Source organism: Podarcis vaucheri (genome assembly GCF_965113315.1).
Source record: "Podarcis vaucheri genome assembly, chromosome: 4".
Classification (NCBI taxonomy): Eukaryota; Metazoa; Chordata; class Lepidosauria; order Squamata; family Lacertidae; genus Podarcis; species Podarcis vaucheri.
Window position 1 is genome coordinate 14,221,271 of NC_138762.1, and position 22,047 is coordinate 14,243,317.

Consider the following 22,047-nt stretch of genomic DNA (forward strand, 5'->3'; position numbering starts at 1 on the left):
GGGGATATGGCAAAGTGCATCCATTTTACATTGAGAGATAACACAGAGTGATGTTTAATACCTTTTTGCAATGAAGAGGCTTATGGGGGGGCATGCATTATGGACTATGGGAATGCCACTTACGATTTTCTGGTAATGCCACTTACGATTTTCTGGTAATAATTCAGGTAGCATCTTATTTACACATTATGCAAAAGTAAGCCATGCAGGGAGCTTTGCACACAGGTATAGCAGGTAAATTCATGGCCCCTAAAGTGACTCATAAGGGACACGGGTGGCGTTGAGGGTTAAACCACAGAGCCTAGGACTTGCCGATCAGAAGGTCAGCGGTTCGAATCCCCGCGATGGGGTGAGCTTCCGTTGCTTGGTCCCTGCTCCTGCCAACCTAGCAGTTCGAAAGCACGTCAAAGTGCAAATAGATAAATAGGTACCGCTCTGGCGGGAAGGTAAACGGCGTTTCCGTGCACTGCTCTGGTTCGCCACAAGCGGCTTTGTCATGCTGGCCACATGACCCAGAAGCTGTACGCTGGCTTTCTCGGCCAGTAAAGCGAGATGAGTGCCGCAACTCCAGAGTCAGTCACAACTGGACCTAATGGTCAGGGGTTCCTTTACCTAAAGTGACTCATAAGGGACACAGTTGGCACTGTGGGTTAAACTTGCTGATCAGAAGGTCAGTGGTTCGAATCCCCACTACGGGGTGAGCTCCCGTTGCTCGGTCCCTGCTCCTGCCAACCTAGCATAATAATAATAATAATAATAATAATAATAATAATAATAATAATAATAATTTATTTATACCCCGCCCATCTGGCTGGGTTTCCCCAGCCACTCTGGACGGCTTCCAAAAGAATATTAAAATACTGTGATACATCAAACATGCACATGCAGTTCGAAAGCACGTTAAAGTGCAAGTAGATAAATAGGTACCGTTCCGGCGGCAAGGTAAACGGCGTTTCTGTGTGCTGCTCTGGTTCGCCAGTAGTGGCTTAGTCATGCTGGCCACATGACCTGGAAGCTGTAAGCAGGCTCCCTTGGCCAATAGAGTGCCACAAACCCAGAGTCAGCCACAACTGGACCTAATGGTCAGGAGGTCCCTTTATCTTTACCTTTAAAGTGACTCATAAATGAAATTGATGTTGCTGCTGCTGCTACTACTACTACTACTAATGTGTGAACCTGTAGGATAAATATATTTTCATTTTTAACCCTTAAGACTGTGTTGTGTGAAGGTGACCCACAAATCACCCTCAAGATAGATCTGTTATGTTAAAAACTGAGCAGTTAGGGCAGAGGAGTTTGGCAGATCCTGTGGCCCTGCAAATGTTGGACTCTGACTCCCATCAGCCATAGCAGCAAGCATAGTCAATGATCAGGGATGATGGGAGTTATAGTTGAAGAGCATTCTGTGGCCACAGACTCTCCATTCCTTACCCAGGACACAGACCTTTGGGGATATCACTTACTAAGTTTCTGTTAATATGGATGGAGGTGATGAAATTATTCGTGGCTACTAGACATAGGAATTAAATCAGGGGTGGGGAGCTTGCGGCCCTCCAGATGTTGTGGGACTACGATTCCCATCATCCCTGACCAATGGACATGAAGGCAGGGGCTGATGGGAGGTGGTCTGCTCACACCTGGAAGGCCACAAGTTCCCCATTACTGAACTCCCTGGTGTTAAAGAGAGATTATTTCTAATGATGAGAGTTTGGGGATGGCCATCAGCCTATTCTTCTTGAGATATTCCTGGATGGCCACTGTTGGAAACAGACTACTTAACTTAATTTTTATGTTCTCAGGGATGCAGATTTCCCAGACTAACATGCATTTCAATGAGGTTTGCATAGGAATCCCAAGGTTTGAACTAGTTTGCATTTGGGAGTGGGATTTGATCCAGTAAGCTGCCAATGGAATTGTGGTGAAGAGGTCTTAGATTGAGTCCCCATGACGGGGTTTGCAACATCAGCCTCGGTGATTGACAGACAAAGCAAAGCCGCTAAATTGGCTAGGTAAATACCAGGAAGGAACTTGACCACCTGCCTTGGCCTGGTTAAGAGAGCAGCATTTACTGCTCATAGCCTGTGTCTCAAGCCGGGAGCAAACTCAAGCCATAATTGAAATCTCCAGTTCAAAAAAAATGAAACTGACTCCTTATATTGTAGATGGAACATAAGCTGTAACGCAACAACAACTGTCAATAAATGTGTTCCTCAAGGAATGCTTCACATACGATATTTCACGTTGTCACATGATAAATCTTTGTACACCACAATGCTGGGAAAATAAGCACTTCTGTTATTTTTACAGATGACAGGGTATATTAGAGCCGAGCTGAACTGAAATGGCCCTCACAACATCACCAACTTGTTTGTAGATTGTGAAGTTGGTGTGTGTGTGTGTGTGTGTGTGTGTGTGTGTGTGTGTGTGGCATTTTCAGGCCTCATCATGGGACTGAAACTGCCTTGGTCGCACTGGTTGATGATCTTCGGCGGGCTAGGGACAAAGGTGAGAGCTGTTTCCTAGTTCTGCTGGATCTCTCAGCGGCGTTTGATACCATCGACCATAACATCCTTCTGGACCATCTTGAGGGGCTGGGAGCTGGGGGAACTGTCATACAGTGGTTCCGCTCCTTCCTCCTGGACCGTGTTCAGAAAGTGGTGGTGGGGGATGAGTGTTCAGACCCCTGGGCTCTCACTTGTGGGGTGCCTCAGGGTTCTGTCCTCTCCCCCATGCTTTTCAACATCTACATGCGGCCGCTGGGAGAGATAATCAGGAGGTTTGTGCTGGGTGTTCATCAGTATGCGGATGATACCCAGCTCTACCTCTCTTTTAAATCAGAACCAGTGAAGGCAGTGAAGGTCCTGTGTGAGTGTCTGGAGGCGGTTGGAGGATGGATGGCAGTTAACAGATTGAGGTTGAATCCTGACAAGACAGAAGTACTGTTTTTGGGGGACAGGAGGCGGGCAGGTGTGGAGGATTCCCTGGTCCTGAATGGGGTAACTGTGCCCCTGAAGGACCAGGTGCGCAGCCTAGGAGTCATTTTGGACTCACAGCTGTCCATGGAGGCACAGGTGAAATCTGTATCCAGGGCAGCTGTTTACCAGCTCCATCTGGTACATAGGCTGAGACCCTATCTGCCTGCGGACTGTGTCGCCAGAGTGGTGCATGCTCTGGTTATCTCCCGCTTGGACTACTGCAATGCACTCTACGTGGGGCTACCTTTGAAGGTGACTCGGAAACTACAACTAATCCAGAATGCGGCAGCTAGACTGGTGACTGGGGGCGGCCGCCAAGACCATATAACACCGGTCTTGAAAGACCTACATTGGCTCCCAGTACGTTTCCGAGCACAATTCAAAGTGTTGGTGCTGACCTTTAAAGCCCTAAACGGCCTCGGTCCAGTATATCTGAAGGAGCGTCTCCACCCCCATCATTCTGTCCGGACACTGAGGTCCAGCTCCGAGGGCCTTCTGGCGGTTCCCTCATTACGAGAGGCCAAGTTACAGGGAACCAGGCAGAGGGCCTTCTCGGTAGTGGCGCCCGCCCTGTGGAACGCCCTCCCATCAGATGTCAAAGCGATAAACAACTACCTGACATTCAGAAGACATCTGAAGGCAGCCCTGTTCAGGGAAGTTTTTATTATGTGACATTTTAGTGTATTTTTCATCTTTGTTGGAAGCCGCCCAGAGTGGCTGGGGAAGCCAGATGGGCGGGGTACAAATAATAAATTATTATTATTATTATTATTATTATTATTATTATTATTATTATTATTATTATTATTTTGGTGACTGAGAGTTTTGTGAACAGGCCACACTTACAGCCATATATTCTTATGCTCGCTGCTGCTGCCTGGTGCCATTTTCTCAATGCTTTCTATCCAGAAATCTTTAAAGTGAGAGTGGGAAGGCTTTCCCTCACTCTGATTTGGCTTCATGAAGTCAAATCAGAGTGAGGGAAGGAGCAGGAAGTAATGCTTCCTGCTCTTGCTCTTGCCATCTCTTGTGTTAGAAGCACTGGGGGGAAAGCATCAGAAAGCAGATGAAAGCGCAAGGACCATGTGAACAGTTAAAAAGGTAAAGGGACCCCTGACCATTAGGTCCAGTCGTGGCCAACTCTGGGGTTGCGGCACTCATCTCGCTTTATTGGCTGAGGGAGCCGGCGTACATGACTAAGCCGCTTCTGGCGAACCAGAGCAGCGCACAGAAACGCCGTTTACCTTCCCACTGGAGTGGTACCTATTTATCTTCTTGCACTTTGACGTGCTTTCAAACTGCTAGGTTGGCAGGAGCAGGGACCGAGCAACGGGAGCCCACACCGTCACAGGGATTCAAACTGCCAACCTTCTGATTGGCAAGTCCTAGGCTTTGTGGTTTAACCCACAGTGCCGCCCGCGTCCCTTTTATGTGAACAGTTAGGCAGCAGCTAATCCTGCAAACGAATAAGTTGTTGTCTCAAACTCTCCTTTCTGCTGGAACCCAAGAGGTGAACCAAAACTGTTCCTGAAAGAACTTTCTGCTTTCCTGTGTATGTGTATGTAGGAGTGTATGTAGGAGAAACAGAATGAGCCAAGCAGTCTTAGTGTTTGTGGAAGACCACATGGAGATTTAAGCAAAGCAAAAGAGTTGAATTTTGTCATTTTGAAGAAGAAACCCTATTCTCAGGGTATTTGCACTCGGGAAATTAAAGTCTCATTCCACTCCAAAAAGCAAAGCAGATGATCAAGTAACTTTCCCCCCCTATCTCCTCTAATTCAGAGCATCCCTCAGCATCCAGATGGCCGGGAAAGAATCCCCAGGCTTTCTCTGACAGATAATTCTAGCATCTGTCACTCAACGGCAGCTGGAGCTGTCAAATGAGACAGCACCTTCACAGCATCTTGGAGCATCCGATCATCAAAAGGACTGGATCTTGCCAGGGTCAGTGAAATGTAGTTCAGCTCTTTCTGTCTTTTTCTATTTTTAAAGGGTAGTAAGAGTAAGCAATGCTAGGCCGATGGTCCCAAAAGGAACTGTTGACGTTAGACTACAACCCTTATAATTCCCAACCATTGGCTATGCTAGCTGGGGCTGATGGGAGTTCACTGGCATTTATATATGAGAGCCAGTGTGGTGCAGTGGTTAGCATGTCGGACTAAGACCTGGGAAACAAGGGTTCAAGCCCCCTATTTGGCCACGAAGCTCACTGGGCGAGCCTAGGTCAGTCACTGCTTAACCTACCACACAAGGCTGCTGTGAGGATAAAAAGGGGAGGAGGAAAACAATTTAAGCCACCTTGAGCTCTTAAGAGGAAAAGATGGGATAGAAATGCAATCAGTCAAACAAACAAACAAACAAACAAACAAACAAACAAACAGTACTGAAGGAATGGGTTTCTGTGCAGTTTGAAATGGGACCCAAAATCCACTTTTTTCCTTTTCCAAGGGAGCATTTCTAAAATGCTTTAACTTGAGCTCTTGAGCCAAAACCCAGCTGTATAAACAAGTGCTCAAAGCTCTCTCCTTTATCAGTCCATGACACCTAATGAATGGCCTTGTCCATTCCAAAGTGGAGCAGGGATGGCACATCTGGGTCTTATCTTACATCCTGACCACAAAGACGCACAGACCTTGTCAGGTCTGACAAGAGACCCGGGAACAGCACCAGGAGTGTTCTTAGAGTTGGTGACCTCCTGCCCCAAGATAGGAGTATAGGAACAGGTACAACCTTTTATGGTCAAGAACAGGAATATCTGTTTATGGTCATGGATGTCAACTTACGTGTATAAGCTGACGTGGTTGGATTCCTGAGGAAGGGGGGAGAGGGTGCCTGGAGGAGATATATACTGCATGAAATTTCTCATTTCTTTGGACTTGCTGTGAACTGACCACGCAAGTGCCTTCTGCTGTCCGGAGAGCAGAATAAACTCTTTCTCTGAATCAACTTCGGTGTCATTTGACTTCCTTTCTCCCTTCTGGGAGCAATGCAGACCCCACCAGTCGGTAAAGTCTAATAAGGCTACAGTACCACTTAATCATTAGCATTTCTAACCATACAGTAAGAATAATCATAAAGTCAAATACTGTATCAAAACTCAAAGCCATTTACAAAAAGAACGCACACTCAAAACCTTCACCATGAAGGGATTTGATTAAGACCAGTGTTTATCAAACTTGGGTCTCCAGCTGCTTTTGGAACTACAATTCCCATTATCCCTGACTACTGGACTTGCTAGCTAGGGATGATGGGAGTTGTAGTGCAAAACAACAACAACAGCTGGACACCAAAATTTGGGAAACACTGAGATAGCAAAGTTTTCTCTAAAAGCCTCAAAATGCAAGAAAAGAGAGTCATTCAAGCCACCGTTCATTTTACTCTTTTTAAATTCAACTCACAGAAAATTATGCTTATCTTTGGTGCTGTTCTGATGCCTCAGGCACTTCTACAAACTTGCCTCTGGGAAGCTCTAGGGCACCCCACACATTTACTGCCCAACAGATTTCCATACCGCACACTTTTGAAAAGAAATGGGTGGCAGGGACAGGATGGATGGGGTGAAGGAAAAATAGGGGGAACTGTCCCTTCTCTTCAACAGCCAATGATGACATTTGACAGACCATCTCCCATTAGCTAGCATGGGGAAATTAATTTCTCTGGTTAGCAGGTGGGCAGAATTTCATGTTTTTCATGTTGCAAATTAATGGGAATTTTGAGGCAGAAGAAGTGTCTGGGAAATAATGAGTCTAATAGGATTTAGGCTAGAGTAGAAAAAATGGATGCAAGGAGAATCATGAACTCAGTTTTGCCAAACCCACTGCAATGTCCATCTCTTCCCTATCACGAGCCAAGGAAAGATTTGCATAACTAAATCTAGCTTTCCCCCTCTATGATGGGGGTGGGGGCGCGTCTAAAATCAGAGAGCTGCATGTGGCGCTTGGGCTAATTTCATGTGGCCTTCAGTCTAACTTCTGGGGGGCAGCAAGGAGAGAAAAATGGAGAGAAGGGGTGGCAGGAAGAGAAAAAAGGGGGCACATTGTCTCTATGACCCATTAGGAGGAAGGGCCGTAGCTCAGTGGCAGATCATCTGCTTTGAATAATAATAATAATAATAATAATAATAATAATAATAATAATTTTATTTATACCCCTTCCTCCCCAGCCAAGACCGGACTCAGGGCGGCTAACAACCGATATAAAAAAAAGTTGATTGAAATACAACTTCAAAAACAAGTTTAAAATACAACATTAAAACATTAAAACATTAAAATGCAGCCTCATCACAGGAGGAGAAAGGAAAAAAGAAAGAGGGGGAGGGAATCAAACTGATTCCAAACCAAAGGCCAGGCGGAACAACTCTGTCTTACAGGCCCTGCGGAAAGAAATCAGATCCTGCAGGGCCCTGGTCTCATGAGACAGAGCGTTCCATCAGGCCAGAGCCGGTGATGAAAAGGCCCTGGCTCTGGTTGAGGCTAATCTGACTTCCTTAGGGCCCGGGACCACTAGGGTGTTGCTATTTATGGAATGAATGAATGAATGAATGAATGAAGAAGGTCCCAGGTTCACCCCTTGGAATGTTCAAGTAGGGTTTGGAGAGCATCATGTCTGAAAGCCTGGAGCAACATTGCCAGTCACTGTAGACAATAATGGGCTAGAGGGACCCTCTTACATTGGTCTCCAGCCCCACCTGCCACTGGCTGTGGCCTCCTCCACCAGCATGCAGACACCAATAGAAAAAATGGTCCCCATCTTAGCTCTGTGAGGTGATCCTTCTCCATATTATCAATGCCCTGTGAAGGAGTCCCCTCCCCAAAAGTCAGGCTCAAGGCCTTTGGGTTCTGAGACCTGAGTGGGATGTCTGGCAATAAAAAACAGGCCCCTCCAAAGTGCATGGCCCAATACAGGCAATGGCCATGATCCAAGAGTGTCTGGGGGGACGGCAAAAATTTAGGTAGCCTTGCTGAATCAGAGGTGGCTGCTCATTTAGCTCTGATGCCAGGGCTTAAATGGGCACCATGGGCAGAGATTGGTTCTTGTGATCAGCTGACACAATGCTCAGGCAGGTCTAGCACTGTAGCCAAGAGGCGGAGAGTATAAGCCAGCTAGTGTCAGGTTTCAGGGAATCAGCTTCCTCCCTCATGGTAGTAAATAAGAAGATCAAATGAAAGGAACGTCTTACCAGTTAGATTCTTTAATAATCACAGTAAGAGACAAAATAACACATCTCCCTAGAAATGGTGGTGTTCCCAATTAAGGGATACCCCCTCCACCCCTATTAATGTACGTCATTCCTATGTCTTGCAATCATAGCTGTCAATGTTTCCCTTTTTTAAAGGGAAATTCCCTTATTCCGAATAGGATACCTTGCAAGAAAAGGGAAAAGTTGACAGCTATGCTTGTAATCTGAGCTCGTACCTTCTGTGCTTTCTGTTCTGAGACTTTCTGAGTTATTCTCGACTTTGGGGAGGGCGGTGGAGGAATGCTGTCCAACGACTGTGAATCTGTTAACCCTCTCTCTTCCAGTGTTTCTTCTCCTAACTGTTCCCCATCCAGTATTTCCCAGCTTCTGCCTTCTGAACTATGCCCCTCTGCAAACCACTGTTCCAAATCTATACTGCCTTCCTGTTCCTGGGAAGATTCAGGGTCAGGGGGTTGGGGTGGCTCCCACCATTCCTCCTCACTGCAGCCCTCCTCAACACGGTCCCTGTCAGCTAGGCTTGCATTGGAAAGGGTGTCTGTGTTCCAGAAGATAAAGTTCTGAAGCCTGACTGCTTGGTGTTCTAGTTACATAACCCCACACCATGTGTCATAGCTGGCCAGTTTTCAGAGGCTTAAAACAAAAATGATGTGATTTACTGCAGCATTATCTGGATCACTTAGAAGTGCCTCAATCCGTACATGTGTTCCCCATGTGGTCTATGACCGAGGGCTGTAGAATGGACAGAGATGTCTTCCAATAGGGGCAACACTACGTCATGGCTGCTTCTATCTCCTTGCTTTTGCCCCTGTTCTGTGCGCATTACTGGAGATCCTCAGCTGGTCAGAAGCCAGAGCACAAGGCAGCATAGCTGCCAACCGTCCCTTATTTGGTGGGAAAGTCCCTTATCCCAGCGCTGTGTCCATCTGCTGTCCCTTATTGATGATGTCCCTTAAATTTCCCGGGTTTCAAAGGAAGCAGCTCCTCTCCCTCCCTCCCTCCCTGCCGGCCAGGGAGGAGGGAGGCTCCAACTGTGTTGCTTGGCTGTGTTGCTCACCCAATAAGGAGTCTAAGAATGACTGGGGGGTGGAGCTTGCATGCCTTGTGCCGATCAAATCGGCCGTGTTGCCTGGGGACTTGCCTTTGCTCAACGCTTCACAGCGGAGAGGTGACGTGGTTTTCCTTGCTGCATCCCCTTTGCCGGGTTGCTGCGCTGTGGGAACCACTGCTTGAGGCTTCGTTTGGCTGCTGGCTGGGCTTTCTGCCTTTGGCTCGGAGGGGCTTAGAAGTTAAACATACCTGTGATCCTTGGAAAATCCCTTATTTTGGCTGCTGATCCCTTATTTTTGAGGCTGCTGGTCCCTTATTTTCAAATCTGTAAGTTGACAGCTATGCAAGACAGACACCTCCAGACAGTGACAACTCTGTATCAGGTCTTCAGAGGACATCAGTCCCAAGAGACAAATGTAATTGCTATGTAGATCAGCAGTAAGTGGTACTCCCCACTATGGGCTTTTGCGTCATGAACTCATAAGGAGTAGGTAGAAGAAAAGGGGCAATTGATACCTTCTTAGTCAGAGTCGGTTAGTGAAAGAACAGGTGAAAAAACTGAGTTTGCATTCTGTTGTAGTTTTTGGCACTCATTATGAACACACCTCTTCACACAGGCTTTTGGGAAAGTGATTCAGGAAGGACAGCTGTAAATGAAAAGGTCCATCTGCTGTACTGATATGGTTTGCCTTTAAAAATTATCCTTTTAATGTCGTTATATTGAGTTTTATTGTTTTATTGTATATGCTATAAGCTACCCTGGGATCTTGAGGAAGAAAGGTTTAGAAATGGAGATGATTATAACGATAAGAAACATAGTATTAATTACCCTGAATATGCTGAAACCAATAGAAATATGGTGCCACCTAGTGGTAGAATTCAAGGATTACAATTCAGATCAGTCTACCAAATAAAAAAGGGGAGGAATGCTGTACGCAAAGAATGCACAACTGAATAGTGGATCCTGACCATCACCCTCCAAAAAATAATCACAACAAGTCACTAAAACACTTTTAACATCTTACAGTTAACAGCTAAAATCACGAGCTGGTTTTCAGAAGAGAACAGAAATCTGAATTCCTAATGGTATAAATGTATACTTAATGTGCAAAAATTAATAGAACTTTGATTTCCTAATGTCATGTTCCACCATCTCCTTGTTAGGACCAGCCCATATCCGGAACCAAGCAAGACCTCTACACTGGAGAAGAGAAAAGGCCCCCATTGCCAGATCCAACATCTATAGCGACTAAGGGGAGTCAATGAACACTGAGACACACCCTCAGACCACTACGCTGGAAGATACCTATCTCAAGAAGTCTGTAGAGTTGGAAGATCTGATGCACTCCAAACAGTCACCCCCCAGAATCTCCATCAGGTGTGGAGACAATGATGAATCCAAGTTAGAGTTCAGTCCAAAAGATGCAGTGCACATCTGGAAACATCAGGCTTCTAGTCTCTGAAGGTTCACCCACACTTCCCTTTGTCCCACGTTTTCTTCTGTTTGGTCTCTGACTTCTGGACATAAGTCCAATAGGGCTTTGTTTTGTCTTACCACTTTCTTTGGAAAAATCCAAAGAAATTGGATTGTTTGTTTGTTTGTTTGTTTTTATTATAATTTATATACCATCCTATACCTGGAGGTTTCAGGGTGGTTCACATAAAAAGATCACAGTACAGTGGTACCTCGGGTTACATACGCTTTAGGTTACAGACTCCGCTAACCCAGAAATAGTGCTTCAGGTTAAGAACTTTGCTTCAGGATAAGAACATAAATTGTGCTTTGGCGGCGCAGCGGCAGCAGGAGGCCCCATTAGCTAAAGTGGTGCTTCAGGTTAAGAACAGTTTCAGGTTAAGAACGGACCTCCGGAGCGAATTAAGTACTTAACCCGAGGTACCACTGTATATAAAATAAAAATGAAAGCAAGAACCCAATAATACCCCCCCCCAAAAAAGCCACATTTTAAAAGGGTATGGGGTGTTGATCAGGTCAATCAAAAGCCTGGTTAAAAAGGAACATTTTTGCCTGGTGCCTAAAGGTGTATAATGAAGGCGTCAGGCGAACTTCCCTGGGGAGAGCATTCCACAGATGGGGAGCCACTGCAGAGAAGGCCCTGATCTTGTGCTGCCACCCTCCGGACCTCTCGAGGAGGTGGCACATGAAGGAGGGCCTCAGAAGATGATCTCAGGGTCTGGGTAGGTTCATGTGGAAAGAGGCAGTCCTTTAGGTATTGCGGTCCTGAGCCGTTTAATGCTGAATGTCAATCCATAGAAAACCCGATTGCTGTTTGCTTTGATTCAGCAGTAAACCACAGGTTTCACTGGGGGAAGTGGCAGTAAAAAAAGGAAAACTGCTCAGACCCATGCCAAGAAGTCACAGACCAAACAGAAGCATGAATGAGACCTGAGTATCACTCAGGAGGAACTATAACCAGAGCATTTTCCAGACTAAGGCTCCATATAAGACAGAAAACTCACACTGTCTGCAGGCTAAATGTAGCTCAGCTAGAAAAGGCAATGATGTGCAGGGAGGGAAGAAAGCAAACCAAGAAAGCAAATCCAATTTATGTACACTTCCTGGAGGATATCAATAATCCACCTTTAGCATCAGTCTGTTTATTAAACCATTTTTTTAAAAGTTGTTGAAGAAACACCGGAGATAGAAACAAGAGGCCCAAATGTTAAAGCTAAACCCACTTGCTTATTTAAAATAATCACTGCCTCTTCATGATGACATACGTCCACCTCTCTCAATTTCCATTTTCTATCTAAAGACAAAAAAGGAGAATTGTATACAATCGTAGATGCTCAAGTTGTTCAGCAATCATCAAGGAAGCTGCTGTGGTTGACAGCTGCGATCTGTTGGCTTACAATTAGGATGCTCAGAGGAATGCATCATGTTCCCAGGGCACAGTCCTCATTCCAGCTCAGAGGCAGAGCTGGAGAAAGAGGAGGCATCATCCATGGAGCCAACCATCACTCCTAGCCACTGAGTCTAAAGCAGGCATCCCCAAACTCGGCCCTCCAGCTGTTTTGGGACTACAACTCCCATCATCCCTAGCTAACAGGACCAGTGGTCAAGGATGATGGGAATTGTAGTCCCAAAACATCTGGAGGGCCAAGTTTGGCCATGCCTGGTCTAAAGGATGTGACTTGGATGGACTCCTCTAGCTCAGAGAGCACTCCTCCAATTAACCCTCACTGCATCCATACTAAAAGAGCCAATGGATGCAGATTAGGACCATGCCCCTTTAAAAGAGCAGACATTTCCTCAGAGAGGTGGGCCTAATAGGAGGTTAAAGCCTTCGTAAGTCTTAGATGCTGAAGCAACAACTCTTCCCTAAGTGAGTCCTGGCAAGCATTGGAGCTGTGAGCTCTCCAGGGTGCTGATCTGCCTGTCTGTGACTTTGCTCTTTGGGGTGTGGCCTTTGTTCTATCAATGGGTATCAGTCTGGCCTCTTCCGGGACCCTGAGACTCTGTCTCAACCCCCATCTTTCATCCTGGCCATCGAGGTCCAGCTCCGAGGGCCTTCTGGCAATTCCCTCACTGAGGTCACAGGGAATCAGGCAGAGGGCCTTCTCGGTGGTGGCGCCTGCCCTGTGGAACGCCCTCCCATCAGATGTCAAGGAAATAAACTACTATTTGTCTTTTAGAAGACATCTGAAGGCAGCTCTGTTTAGGGAACTTTTTAATGTTTGATGTTTTATCATGTTTTTAATATTCTGTTGGGAGCCGCTCAGAGCGGTTGGGGAAACCCAGCCAGATAGGCAGAGTATAAGTAAATTAATCATCATCATCATCATCATCATCATCATCATCATCAAGCTGGAAAAAGACAGCACAGAGTGGATTATTCCCATGGGTGAAATAAGTTACCCATTCTATCCAAGGAACATATTTCAAGTTCCATAACTTATTTCAACCTTTCTACAGCTAATGTCGCTGCAACGTATTTTCACAAACATTTTTTCCCTGCAAGGAACCAGATTTCCCAGTAACTGCAGTTTTATGTGCTGTGCTGGGGCAAGGGGCTTCGATCGTAGTGAGTCTGTAAACCAGGAAGCAATTTAGGAATGCCTCAAAAAGTAATACAGTTGCGTCTGTATGTGGCAATAGCTCAACTTGGAATATCCTGTGGAGCAATTAGTTCCAGGACATGCTGAGTTGAATTATTATTCATTATTTTTTATTAAACATTTATATAGTGCCATCGATTTATACAGCACCAGAAGCTTTACAAAATAATAGCTACCCTTTGGGTAAGGTTGGATGAATCTGTCAGTTTTGATTTCTCTCAGTTTCACACTTTCCCAATCTTAAATTCAGGTTTCCACAGCTCCATATAGATTTTGATTGGCTGTCCAATTTTAAAAGCCCTCACAGAAATTTGTCGGTGTTTTAGTGCACATTTAAGAGACTGAGAGGAGATATGATAGCCATCTTCAAATATGTAAAGGGCCATCACACGGGAGATGGAGCAAGCTTATTTTCTCTGGCACCAGAGGGTAGGACCCAAACTAATGATTACAAGAAAGGAGACTCCGAAGCAACATCAAGAAGAACTTTCTAACAGTAAGAGCTGTTTGACAGTGGAACAGAATCCATTGGGAGGTTGTGGACTCTCCTTCCTTGGGAGTTTTTCAGCAGATGTTGGATGGCCATGTGCCATTGATACGTTGGTTGAGAGTCCTGCATTGCAGGGGGTTGGACTAGATGACCCTAGGGTCCCCTCCAACTCTACAATTCTGTGATTTCCCCCCAAAACACACATTTTTGAAGCCAATTTCTTGAAATACAAGGCATTCCTTATCTTGTTTTCACCAATATGTGCATTTGCATGCACACTTCCCCTTAAAATCACATCTTTATACACATTTTCTAGTTGTAAAAGTGTATTGCAAAATTCAGAAGAGCTTCAGTTTTTAAGGTAGCTATGTTCCAGTTTCCTTATTGCTTTAGGAAACTTGACTTGTGAATTTTATCATATACCAGCCCCTTGCTTTTTCCTCCTAAATTTTAAAATTTCTGAATACTTTAAACCAGGAGTAGCCAATGCAGAGCCATCCAGAGGTTATGCACTGCAATTGCCATCAGCCCCAGCAAGCACGGCCAGTAGCCTAAAACATCTAAAGGTAAAGGTAAAGGGACCCCTGACCATCAGGTCCAGTCGTGGCCAACTCTGGGGTTGTGGCGCTCATCTCGCTTTATTGGCCAAGGGAGCCGGCATACAGCTTCTGGGTCATAGAATCATAGAATCATAGAATCATAGAATCATAGAATCATAGAATCCTAGAGTTGGAAGAGACCACAAGGGCCATCGAGTCCAACCCCCTGCCAAGCAGGAAACACCATCAGAGCACTCCTGACATATGGTTGTCAAGCCTCTGCTTAAAGACCTCCAAAGTAGGAGACTCCACCACACTCCTTGGCAGCAAATTCCACTGTCGAACAGCTCTTACTGTCAGGAAGTTCTTCCTAATATTTAGGTGGAATCTTCTTTCTTGTAGTTTGGATCCATTGCTCCGTGTCCGCTTCTCCGGAGCAGCAGAAAACAACCTTTCTCCCTCCTCTATGTGACATCCTTTTATATATTTGAACATGGCTATCATATCACCCCTTAACCTCCTCTTCTCCAGGCTAAACATGCCCAGCTCCCTTAGCCGTTCCTCATAAGGCATCGTTTCCAGGCCTTTGACCATTTTGGTTGCCCTCCTCTGGACACGTTCCAGTTTGTCAGTGTCCTATGTGTCATGTGGCCAGATTGACTAAGCCGCTTCTGGTGAACCAGAGCAGCGCACGGAAACGCCGTTTACCTTCCCACCGGAGTGGTACCTATTTATCTACTTGCCCTTTGACGTGCTTTCGAAACATCTAGAAGGCACCAAATTGGCTACATGTAATATAGACTTTTCCCATAGGGAAGAAGCTCATTGTCAGCATTTTGGATGTCTTTTTCTGGACCTTTCCCAGAAAGACCATGCCCCTTTTTGAGATTGGGTGACCAGAACCACACACAATGTTCCAGATCGGGGGATGCCCCCCAAGATTTATGCAAGTGCATTTCATATAGGCTCCTTTAGTTTTCAGTTGCAGCAACATGCAATTCACCCCTTATGCCAACACAGCCACAAAGAAGATTTGAAGTTCCTGGTTGGACCATATACTACATGCCCAGAGCTCTGAACAGACCCAAGCAGAAGCCTCTGTGGAATTCAGTCGTATATCTGCAATTTTTGCTCAGCCTGTATATATTTCTAAATGTCCCTTTTTAATTGAGCCTGTTCATAAGAACATGAGAAGAACGCTTCCAAGACATATCTCACCCAGCATTCTGTACTCACAGTGGCCAATCAGATGCTTATGGAAATCCCACAACCAGGATCTGAGGAGGACAGCACTCTCCTCACTTGTGACGCCCAGAAACTGGTATTTAAATGAATATTGCCTCCAAGAGTGGAGGCAGCATCTATCTGAATATTGCCCCCATTGTTATTGGAGATCTGATATATTCCACCTCTCCCCCAATGCATTGGGTTTTTCTGTGGCTGACAGTTCCTCATTCATGCAGACACTCAGCAAGAAATTTTAAGAAATGCTTATACTCTGACACACCCAAATTATGTTGTTGAGTGTTGCTGTTGCTGTTGTTGTTTGCTTCTGAACTGCCTACACCTCTAATTCTTTTGCCTCTTAGGGCCTCCCCACATTCCTCAGAAAGCTGCCCTTGTTTCTCAGACCTGCGTCGAGTTTCAATCCCAGGCACACTGACAGCTTTCTGTCCCCTCATCAAACTAGACTGCAAGCATTCTTTGCTTTGTGCCTAGCAGGGAGTGTTAATGAACATTCCATCGACTCAGATTTAGAAGCTTCACCTATCCAAGCCCAGATGTAATGCAGACAGGGAGCAGAATGACAAAGCTGAAGCAGAGTGATGCAATTTCACCCCAAGCACAGAATTCACACACCAAAAGAATACTGAGCAGAAGTCTCAAGTGAAGACAGCAAATGATTTTGGGTACATGAAGGACACCTATCTGCAAGGCCTGTGAATGAGTTTGAAAGAGACATACAAAATGGAAACTACAGGTTTGAGTTAGCTACTTCCCAGTTCTTTAAAACTGCATCATTCTTTTGCCATCCCTAATACCCCCAGTCAGTTTTCTTTGTAGCTGCCTTCAAGACGACCCTCCCATGCAAATCCTCTTGATGTTTATTCAATAGACACAGCTGCTATCTCAATGCTGCAGCCACAACAAAGGGAAAGCAAAGGAGGAACTGTGCATGGGAGAACCGCCCCCCCCAACAAATCCCCCAGGTGACTAAATGAATGATAATGCCAAATGCGAAATTTCTAAGTCTAACCACCGCCTCTGTCAATTGCTCTCCCTGCATATTGGATTTGGAAATTAATGAACTCCTTTCATTCGCAGACGCTGTTGAAACAGGGTGCTAATTGGCTGACTTGGAAGATTTATAGTTGTTGAAACTTGATTGAATGTGCTTCCCCACCCTGGGAAGTGTTGCTTTGCTGGGACCACTGCAGAGATGCTGCATTGCAGCACGAGGCAAGTGTACGGACCACTGATTGAGTATGACTTTGGACATTGTCTTGCCATGCATGAAGAGGAAGCAGAGATTCCCTGCATCTCCTGTTCCTGCTCACCTACAGCAATGTCATATGGGAAATACACCTTCTGCTCCCACCCATTACCTTGCCTAGGAGATATTCTAGCTTCCTATGGAGCACAGCAGGTTTATTTCCAGTATGGAGAGGATGCAGTTCTGCCTCCCTCTCCCCAATATCAGCTTTATCTCTCCTGAATATATATATTTATATATTGCATATCTCAGTTGTTCATCCTTCATGCCTGACCAACCTGGACACCCAATTTTCTATAGGTTCAGTATTATCTTTGCTGGTCTAACCCATGCATTGAAAATATATTTTCTTCACCACCTATCCATGCACAAATGTGCAAATAACTATAAGCATTACCATCGCACTGTCATATGCGCACAGTTTAACAATAGATATTGGATAACTGCATGTTAGGATTCAAAGCAGTGTGTAAAAAAACCAGTCATTCCATGTAGTGTGGATTCATAAATGTTGAAAAAGAATTTTGTAGATTTGTTCCGCCTCCTTTTAAGTCCTAGCATGCATGGCACAGTGATTTTTACAAGTTGATAGTTTTATCACTGTGTATCTTTCTTTTTAAGTATACCCCCCACCCAAATTGACATGCATTTTTTTTTAAATGTTGAAAGAGATGCATTTATATAGTGCTTTAGAATATAAAGAATGAGTCACATACATTAACTTTCAGTCCTTGGAGCAATCCTGTAATTACAGTTCAGGGTTATGATCCCCACACTGTAGCCACTGAGGCTGAGATGGAGGGCTTGCCTAAAGTCATCTAGAGAAGCCATAGAAGAGGCAAAACAGAGACTTCCCAATTCATAGCAGGGTCTCTTAGCCATGTTGTTTCACGAGCTCTTTACCATGACCCAATCTGCTGGTGATCACTTAGATCTGCAGGAACCAGCACCTTTTCACCCAAGGGGCCTCACATATTTAACTTGCCTACCACTGCAGGTAGCATACATGACAACAGATAACAGAGTGCCAGGCTCTTGCCAGAGAGCTTTCCTTTCAGGGATTTTCATTTTCCACCAAAGAGGTAGGGCCTGGAAGAGGTAGATGAGGCCAGGAACTAAGTAAGGGCTCAGTTACCACCCTCCGGAGGTCTGAGCAAATTGTCTCTTTCCCGGGACCTGTCCAGGGTCCTGAAAGAACTGCTCTTCCTTAATACTGCCTCATGGCCTTTTAGTAGATGCTGTATCTGCCTATCACTGTCCTCTTCTTTGCCTGCCAGTTCCAGACAATGACCTGACTTTCCCCCTGTAGAATTGCATGGGCTGATCCTTGCTAGTCCTTGTACATTGCACTAGAAATAGAGCATGAGAAAACTACTGCATTGTAGTTTTTCAGTATCGACATGCCTGTTGAGCTTTTTATCTGTGCAATTTTCTTGATATATGCTTGTTAGACTCCACTGGAATAAAGCAATAAATCTTTATCTATTTAGCGCATTAAAAGTTATTCTTGTTTTGTCAGAGGCCATTAAAACTTGTGTGTGGACCATTTGCACGTATGCAACAAATCATATTTGACATAAAAACTATAAATAGAAGGAGGCCAATGTGACCAAATTTAAAAAGACAATTAGCACATTGACAAATGCATCAACTTGTACAATATAACAACTTATAAAACATTAAATGCTAGCTATGAAAAATTAAAACAGTTAATAATCTAAACTGGCAGACATTAGCCTAGAGTTAAGGAATGTGGCACACTATGCAAATTAACATGTTCCGAAGTGTGAGCAGCAAGTCGTTTGGGGCATTATGCTGCAGTATGTGTGTGTGTGTCCCACTTCAATGCACAAAAAATAAGTAGCCCTGTCCATAACACAATCTCTGTCTAATGCAATGCTTGTACTGACCCAAACATTAAGTATAAGGAAGTTACATCAACCTTTGTTTGAGACATACAATTATGGCAATCTCAGACACACGAGAATCAATATATAGTTTGCGATTTTTGTCTACCAGGTTCCTTGGGAACAAGATTCTCTGCATTCTGGACAAATATATCATTACCTCTCAATCCATGTAGTGCAGCATGGCCAGTTGTCAGGGTTGATGGGAGCTGAAGTCTGGACAGCCAGAGGTTCCACATGAGATGTGAATGCATGATGCAGTCACTCCCAGTACAAATAATGAAACAGAATGGCTTGCCCACCAATGAGATTGCCTTTGATGTCTCTGTTTGAGTCAGTGATCTGGTCTTGCCTCCTTCCAATAAAGAACCAGGCACGGTACTTTGTGGGTTGGTAATTCCAACTCTTGGGCACTTTAGAATTTGTGCTGGTTCACTACAGAACTTTCAAGGGACACGGGTGGCGCTGTGGGTTAAACCACAGAGCCTAGGGCTTGCCGATCAGAAGGTCGGTGGTTTGAATCCCTGTGACAGGGTGAGCTCCCATTGCTCGGTCCCTGCTCCTGCCAACATAGCAGTTCGAAAGCACGTCAAAGTGCAAGTAGATAAATAGGTACCACTCCAGCGGGAAGGTAAATGGTGTTTCTGTGTGCTGCTCTGGTTAGCCAGAAGCAGCTTAGTCATGCTGGCCACATGACCTGGAAGCTGTCTGCGGACAAACGCCAGCTCCCTCGGCCAATAAAGCAAGATGAGCGCCGCAACCCCAGAGTCAGTCACGACTGGACCTAATGGTCAGGGGTCCCTTTACCTTTACCTTACTACAGAACTTGCACTTCAAAACTGGGGTGGTGTGGTTTTCAAAACTTGAAGGGGCATTGTCCTTGATGACAACAGTCGCACTGTGGTCTCCACAGTGGTGATGGAGGTCCTATTGGTGCCTGCTTGCTGTTGTTAATGGAGAATTCTTTTTTTTTTTATAAAATTTTTATTGGTTTTACAAAAGTTTTTATAACAAACAAACATAAAGAAAACAGACAAACAAACAAATATAATTTCATAATGTCCTTTCATAAACTTCTTTCCTCGGACTTCCCCATACCTCCCCTTTCTGCATCCTCATGTCCAAATTTTTATAGCAACTTGTAAATGTTTTTTCCCGTCCTAATTCATCATAGTCCTTTCTTAATCTAATCTTATATTACTGCAACCCTTTCTCTCTGTAAAATCTCGACATTCTAAGCTTCATCAAGTTTATAATAGTCCTTAAGATAAATCTTAAATTTCTTCCAGTCTTCTTCCGCGGTCTCCTTTCCCTGGTCACGAATTCTGCTCGTCATTTCCGCCAGTGTCATATAGTCAATCACTTTCATCTGCCATTCTTCCAAGGTGGGTAAGTCTTGTGTCTTCCAATACTTTGCGATCAGTATTCTTGCTGCTGTTGTTGCATACATGAAAAAAGTTCTATCCTTTTTTGGCACCAATTGGCCGACAATGCCCAAGAGAAAGGCCTCTGGTTTCTTAAGGAAGGTATATTTAAATACCTTTTTCATTTCATTATATATCATTTCCCAGAAAGCCTTAATCTTCGGGCATGTCCACCAAAGATGATAAAAAGTACCTTCAGTTTCCTTACATTTCCAACATTTATTATCAGGCAAATGGTAAATTTTTGCTAGCTTAACTGGGGTCATGTACCACCTATAGATCATTTTCATCACATTTTCCTTTAAAGCATTACATGCCGTAAATTTAATACCGGTGTTCCACAATCTTTCCCAGTCAGCAGACATAATATTATGACCAATGTCCTGTGCCCACTTAATCATAGCTGATTTAACTGTTTCATCTTGTGTATTCCATTTCAACAGCAGGTTATACATTCTTGACAAGTTCTTAGTATTGGGTTCTAACAATTCTGTCTCCAGTTTTGATTTTTCCACCTGGAAGCCAGTTTTCCTGTCTTGTTTAAAAACCTCCATTATTTGATAATAGTGGAGCCAATCTTGTACTTTGGGTTTTAGTTTTTCATGGCTCTTTAATTTCAGTTTCTCTCCATCCTGTTCTAAAATCTCACAATACTTTGGCCATCCGACCTCCATATTGACTTTCTTGTGGGCCTTAGCCTATAAAGTCACTTTTTCCTCCCCTCTGCCCTGCAAGCTAGAGGGGATAGTCAAAGTCCAAATGTCGGATTCAAGCAGTTAAAAACAATATCCCATACGGATGCAGCTTAGTAAGTTTCGTTGCTTTGGTTATCATGCAGTCGGGGGAAGGCAGACTTCCTTAATTTTCGCCTTTCCCGTTTTCAGCCTAATTTCAGGTACTTTTGACTCGAATAGAGGTTCAATCTTACTCACGGGTTTTTTCAGTCCAAATTGTTCAGGAAGGAATCGGCGCTCTCCACTAATGGCGACGCAGCTTCACCCTGCGGGCTGGGTAGCGATTCTCAGCACCGCGCTCCCCGTTGTCGTTCCGGAGTCTTTAAAAAGGCTCTTTCTGCGGTAAAGGGGGGCGCTTCAGGTGCCCACCGAATCTCCTTGTTCACAGGCTCCGTTCCTGTGATTTTAGGGGTCCCCCGCTTGCCGTAGCGGGTCAGACCCGAACTCGCAGAGCCGTCCTCTCTCCGGAGCTCGGAGAGGGAGCAGCCATTAGCGCTGGCGCCGAACCGGAAGTCCGTTAATGGAGAATTCAAGGGGAAATGTCAGGCAACAGGAGGTGCTCTGTTACAGCCACAGGCAGTGGTGTGAAAATGAAAATTCCCCACCTGCAAGTGGTGCAATATATTTGGGAGACCCCTTTTCATTCAAGGTTAGTTTGGAGAGGAAATGTCCGTGCAAGGCTACTTCAGGGGTGGGGAAGCACTGTAGGTATCAGAAATGTGGGGAAGACTGCTCTGTTGTCATTTCATCAACATCAATTTAACATGTCAGAAGCATCAAAAATGCGCCCCGCAACTTGGAAGACTAGGACTCTCTCTACTGCTACCAATCTGCAGATGTGGAGCTAGTCTGCATTTAGCCTTCCAGATGAAATGAAGGCCTAGCTTCTCACTTGTATGAATGGGAGACAAGACAGCCATTACACAATAATCTTCATTTATTTCTAAGTGCTGGCAAATGCACGCACCCATTCTAATTTTCTCTGTGTGATTAAGGTAAAAGATCCATGGATGCTTAAGTCCAGTCAAAGGCAACTAGTGGGTGCGGCGCTCATCATGCTTTTCAGGCCGAGGGAGCTGTCGTTTTTCAGGATGTGGGTGGTGCTGTGGTCTACACCACTGAGCCTCTTGGGCTTGTTGATCAGAAGGTCAGTAGTGCAA

The 22,047-nt window shown here is 44.9% G+C and overlaps 1 protein-coding gene across 30 annotated transcripts in view; it reads right to left on the reverse strand.

Moving 5' to 3' along the window:
• The window catches only part of DLG2 (discs large MAGUK scaffold protein 2), a 921,944-nt gene that overhangs the window by 157,010 nt on the left and 742,887 nt on the right, over window positions 1-22,047 (reverse strand). The gene's annotated exons all lie outside the window — the stretch shown is intronic.